The following is a 6,000-nucleotide window of genomic DNA, read 5'->3' on the forward strand; positions in this document are numbered from 1 at the left end:
CACGTTGTCTATATTTTTGCTGCATGGGAAAATTAATGAGTCATTAATTAATAATTAACGGACGCGTTAATTACTGAACCGTTTCCGATTCTTTTGGATCGTGACGACTTGGACGTGGGGTTTACTCCCACGACCTACCCGGCCCGCACTATATAGTCAGGCAGACGTCTACCCTAGCCGCCGCCGCTTCGTATGGTTTCTCACCACCGTTCCAGATCATTGCGCCGCCAAGCAAGTCTTCTCCATCCCTCCTTCCGGCGTGCACCGCGAGAAGGGACAGCAGGCCTCCGGAACCCCGCCTCTCGTGATCCTGTACGGGAGAGGGGCGATCAGGTTTTTGGGGAGCGCACTCGCGCGACTGCTGGCAGCGACGATTTCGCGAACGACGACTTCTTCCCCGACCTCGGCAACCTCGTCCTCGACGACATGGGCGACAACGTGAACACCGGCGGTGCTGCACCCGCTGCACCGTATGTGATTCTGTCCTTCCTGTTCGAGATCGTGGTAAAATTCATGCTTCTAGTATGTGCCCTAGATGTGATATGTTTATTTGCTATGCTAGTTCGCATGATTAGTTTAATCTCTGCTGCTGTGGTCATGATTTATTTTCTGTTTATTCGGATTAAATCTCGTAGTAATTTGCTCATATTTTCAACATTATGGAATAACTAATTTAGAAATCCTAACAAATTTAGAGGGCAATTTATTTTTTAAGCTGCAGAGAGACAACTTATTTTCTAAGCCGCCCAAAGAAACTAGCCCTAAGCGAGATATAGTCGCTGTGTGGTCATGATTGTGGCGCTACTTTTTCTCGCCTGCTGCAAGTTGAATGATACGCTAGTCTCAAGTGCAACCTCAATGGGTCGGGCTAGCACGGTTGGAGTTGCTCTCGAGCACATGATTTTTCTTTTTTTTTTCTACTTTTGCTGAAATTTTATAATAGAAATGTGTCCTTAATTTTTTAAAATATCCATCATGCAAAAATATCTATACAGTATAAGAAAATCATGTAGTTTTTTTGTGTGAGAAGATCTCCATATTATATTGAAAATAAGTAGTCGTACAATGCAACCCTAGAAAAATACAAAATTACAAATAGCACCCCGGGGAACCAATCTAGCCACACCACCAACGTGGGATGAGGGCGCGCCACCGTCGCTGCTCCCTGCCGGAGATAAGCCAGATTAGAACTGCGCCGCCAGTTGCGCTAGATTGGAATAAAAAAACAATGTTTATACAGTGTAAAGAGAATATTTGCCTCATTTCAGGAAAAAAATCATGAATTTTGAAATGTTTGCAATCAAAAAAATGTGTAATACAAAAAGTAAATTTATAAAATGTAAAAAGTTTATACAATGCATACAAATGTTTATACAATGTAAAGTTTCTTTTAATGTTTATACAATGTTAAAAAAATATTTCGTAATTTAAAAAATATTTCATACGATTCAACAAAATGTACGCAACATTTTGAAAAAAATTAAGCATGTAAAAAGATGTTTATGACATTTTAAAATGAATGTGCAATGTAAACAAATGTTCTTGTAACTAGAAAAAAGTTTCGTACCATTAAATAAATGTATTATAGATTTTAGAAAAATAAATATATTTTAAAATAAATGACAATATCTATACAATGTAAAACTATGTGCGGGTAGTTAGTTTGCTTTTTCATATGACTCAAAAATATTTCAACATGTATTTAATATTTTTAACACATAATGGAAACAATGTTCAAAACATGTATTTGAAAAAATGTGAACCATGCATTTGAAACATACTCAACGTGTATAAATAAAATTTGATGCATGTATACAAAATGTACAATGTGGATTTAAAATAGTAGACATCTCGTATAAAAGAAAAAAACAAAGATTTTTCTGAAAAACATTAGAAAGAAGCAAAGAAACCAAAGAAAAAAACCCAAAGAAAACTGATAAAAACAATGAAACCCAGGAGGAAAAACACATTAAAAAGAAAATAAAACTCCCGCTAGACCAAGCTACAGTACTGGGCCCCGTGGTGAGAAATAGCTCCTGGCGCTGTTGTCGCCTGAGGCCCAGCATGCATGCGTGGATGGCGAAGTCGACTACGTCGATTGCAGTGTCTCAAAAAAAAAAGACTACGTCGATTGCATCGGTCCCTGGTGGTGCCAGCGAAGGTGCGAACTTTTGCCTGGCGACTCGCGAAAATTTCGACCAAGGGTTGCAGAATCTGACACATCATCCATGTCTGAAGGTTTTCTCGCTTGCGTCACATTTATATCTTCATCGGGTACGAGTTGCAACGGATCGGATGGCTACAGTTTCTCATCTGAAGGAAGCTCTCCTTGGACCATCATCCATGACTTTCAAAGATATTCAAGCAAGGCAAGTATGTGTGTAGAACTGAATATAATGACCGAAGCTTTATCTGACAAGTATCTCGGTTCTACGGGACTTTAGCACGACGACTTCCCGACTGTCTAATACAACAAAGTTTGCCCGGCTCTGGCAAGGGAGGAGTGATGACAGCGGCGCGCCTTCGGCTCGCTTCAGTGCTTGTAGTCGTCGCTAGGTGGTCTATGGATCTGAATGCAATTTTTATTATTTTTAGTGTTCGTTGTACTACCATGATTGAAGATGAATAGATCGGAAGTTTATCCCGCAAAAAAAAGACAAGTATCTCGGTTTGCCTGCTATGGTTGGAGTGGACATAAGTGATAGTTTTGCCTACTTGGTGGAGAGGGTGATTGCTCGGATAAAGGGCTGGAAGGAGAAGCTTCTTTCTCTCGGAGATAAAGAAATCCGACTTAAAGTAGTCATTCAGTCTCTGCCAGTTTTTGCAATGGGAGTCTTTAAGATCCCAAAGAAAATATGTAAGGAAATTACAGATGCCATGGCTAGTTTTTGGTGAGGTGACGAAGAGGATCAGAAAATGATGCATTGGTGGGCATGGTGGCGAATGTGCATACCAAAAAATGAGGGTGGAATGGGCTTCCGTGACCTTCATGCTTTTAACCTTGCGATGCTAGCGAAACAATGTTGGAGATTGATCTCTAATCCAGATACGTTATTTGCTCGTGTGCTTCGCGCGAAATACTATCTGGATGGTAATATCTTGAAGGCAGGGAACAAAAAAGGATCTTTCTTTACTTGGCAGTCTATTGTTTCTGGAATCCAAACTTTCAAGAGAGGTCATATTTGGCGCGTTGGGACAAGATCTGAAATCAATATATGGAATAACTGCTGGGTGCCAAACGGCCCAACTAGAAAGGTTTTGACACCTAAAGAGGCTTGTTTGCTGACTAGAGTGGAAGAATTGGTTGATCCGTACTCATGATAGTGGGATGAAACACTCATCAGAAACAATTCTTCCCTATAGATGCTGAGAGGATTTTGAGAATTCCAGTAAATGTTCAGGTGGTGGAGGATTTTGTAGCATGGATCTTTACTAAATCATACGCCTTTATAGTTCGCTCGGCGTACTATGTAGAGTGGCACCACCAGCATGATTCACAGGTAAGACGAAGTGATGGACAGGGGTCCTTGACGACTAATCCGTTGTGGGAGATTCTTTGGAAATTGAAAGTGCCAAGTAAAGTCAAGATATTTGCGTGGAAAGATCTACATGGTGTAGTTGCTGCTCGATCCATTTTAGCAAACAAACACATTAAGGTGTCTCCGCAATGTCCTTTATGTTCAGAGGAAGCCGAGGACATCAAGCACTTGATATTTTCCTGTCGGCATGCGAAGGAAGTTTGGAATGCATTTGGTATTTCAGAAGTTATAGGTAATGCGTTGAGGGTAGATCGATCTGGCAGCATAGTTCTGGAGGAGATAATTCGAAACAAGTCAAATATTAGACCGATTCTCCCAAACCTTGGTGTTGCAGAATTGGTTGTCGTGGGCGCTTGGTATATATGGTGGCAGGGGAGAGAGTTTATGAAAGGAAACCAAGTGACTTTGCCCAGCAGGACAAACTTTCTATCAATGCAATCACATCGAACTTTGCAGCGGCTCAGAGTGCGGTACAGTCACAAAAAATACCATGGCAGGAACCTCCTGTTGGCAGCTACAAGATGAACGTGGACGCATCTTTTTTCCAAGATGGGTCAGGAGCAGCAGCGGCAGTGATTCGGAATTACAGGGGGAGGCAATAGCAGGTGGCTCATGGCTTTTGAATAACGTGTATGATGCTAGCACAGCTGAAACTTTAGATTTGCAAAACGGGCTGATATTGCTTGAAAATATAGGCTGCAATGGGGTTGTCATGGAGTCTGATTCACTGGAATTAATCCAAGCGTGCACTGGTGTGAATGAAGTTTTAAGCCCAGCCACGACGATACTTGCAGATTGTTTCACCAGCGAGCAACAAGACTAGGTACAGTGAGCTTTTAGCACTGTCCTAGGGACGTCAATAGGGCCGCACATAATTTAGCGAGGCACGTTTATGATTCTAAAGTTGTAGTTTTTTGGGATGGTGATCCTCCTAGTTTTATTCTTCCAGACATAATCTTTGATGTAACTGGGATTTGAAAGTAATAAAGCTCGCCCTAGGGCATTTCCCCTCAAAAAGCATGAAAGTAGTGCATGAAATCCGAGAAGCAAACTTTGAAGCACATGAATTTGCGAAGGCTGCAGTTTCTCTAGCTGTAGGCCGACACATTTGGTTATCCTCCACTCTTGAAATTTTTTCTGTAACAAACATTATTGAGTCTTAATAAAGTGTGGAGTTCTAAAATTTTCTTTTTACCTAAGAATCCTATAAAAAGAAATAATAGCAGCAAGATTGTACAGGCTGTGATCCCGAAAAGAAAACTTAGTCTCGTCAGAGATCATGTGGCGTGATATGATTACGGGACGAGAGGATATTTCCATGCATAAGTCAGTACCCGGCTGAATTTATGTGTTATATGCTTGCTCCTTTCTACGGTACTGGGCAGGTCTCTAAGACGAAGATGGAAGAGTGATGATGGTGAAGGAAATATGCCCTGGAGGCAATAATAAAGTTATTATTTATTTCCTTATATCATGATAAATGTTTATTATTCATGCTAGAATTGTATTAACCGGAAACATGATACATGTGTGAATACATAGACAAACATAGTGTCACTAGTATGCCTCAACTTGACTAGCTCGTTGGTCAAAGATGGTTATGTTTCCTAGCCATAGACATGAGTTGTCATTTGATTAACGGGATCACATCATTAGGAGAATGATGTGATTGACTTGACCCATTCTGTTAGCTTAGCACTTGATCGTTTAGTATGCTGCTATTGCTTTCTTCATGACTTATACATATTCCTATGACTATGAGATTATGCAACTCCCGTTTACCGGAGGAACACTTTGTGTGCTACCAAACGTCACAACGTAACTGGGTGATTATAAAGGTACTCTACAGGTGTCTCCGAAGGTACTTGTTCAGTTGGCATATTTTGAGATTAGGATTTGTCACTCCGATTGTCGGAGAGGTATCTCTGGGCCCACTCAGTAATGCACCTCACTATAAGCCTTGCAAGCATTGTAACTAATGAGTTAGTTGCAGGATGATGTATTACGGAACGAGTAAAGAGACTTGCCGGTAACGAGATTGAATTAGGTATTGCGATACCGACGATCGAATCTCGGGAAAGTAACATACCGATGACAAAGGGAACAACGTATGTTGTTATGCGGTTTGACCAATAAAGATCTTCGTAGAATATGTGGGAGCCAATATGAGCATCCAGGTTCCTCTATTGGTTATTGACCGGAGACGTGTCTCGGTCATGTCTACATAGTTCTTGAACCCGTAGGGTCTGCACGCTTAAAGTTCGGTGACGATCGGTATTATGAGTTTTTTGTGTTTTGATGTACCGAAGGTAGTTCGGAGTCCCGGATATGATCACGGACATGACGAGGAGTCTCGAAATGGTCGATACATAAAGATCGATATATTGGACGACCATATTCAAACACCGGAAGTGTTCCGGGTGGTTTCGGAGAAAAACGGAGTGCCGGAGGGTTACCGGAC

This window comes from Triticum urartu, chromosome 3 (assembly GCF_003073215.2).
Source record: "Triticum urartu cultivar G1812 chromosome 3, Tu2.1, whole genome shotgun sequence".
In the NCBI taxonomy this organism is placed as follows: Eukaryota; Viridiplantae; Streptophyta; class Magnoliopsida; order Poales; family Poaceae; genus Triticum; species Triticum urartu.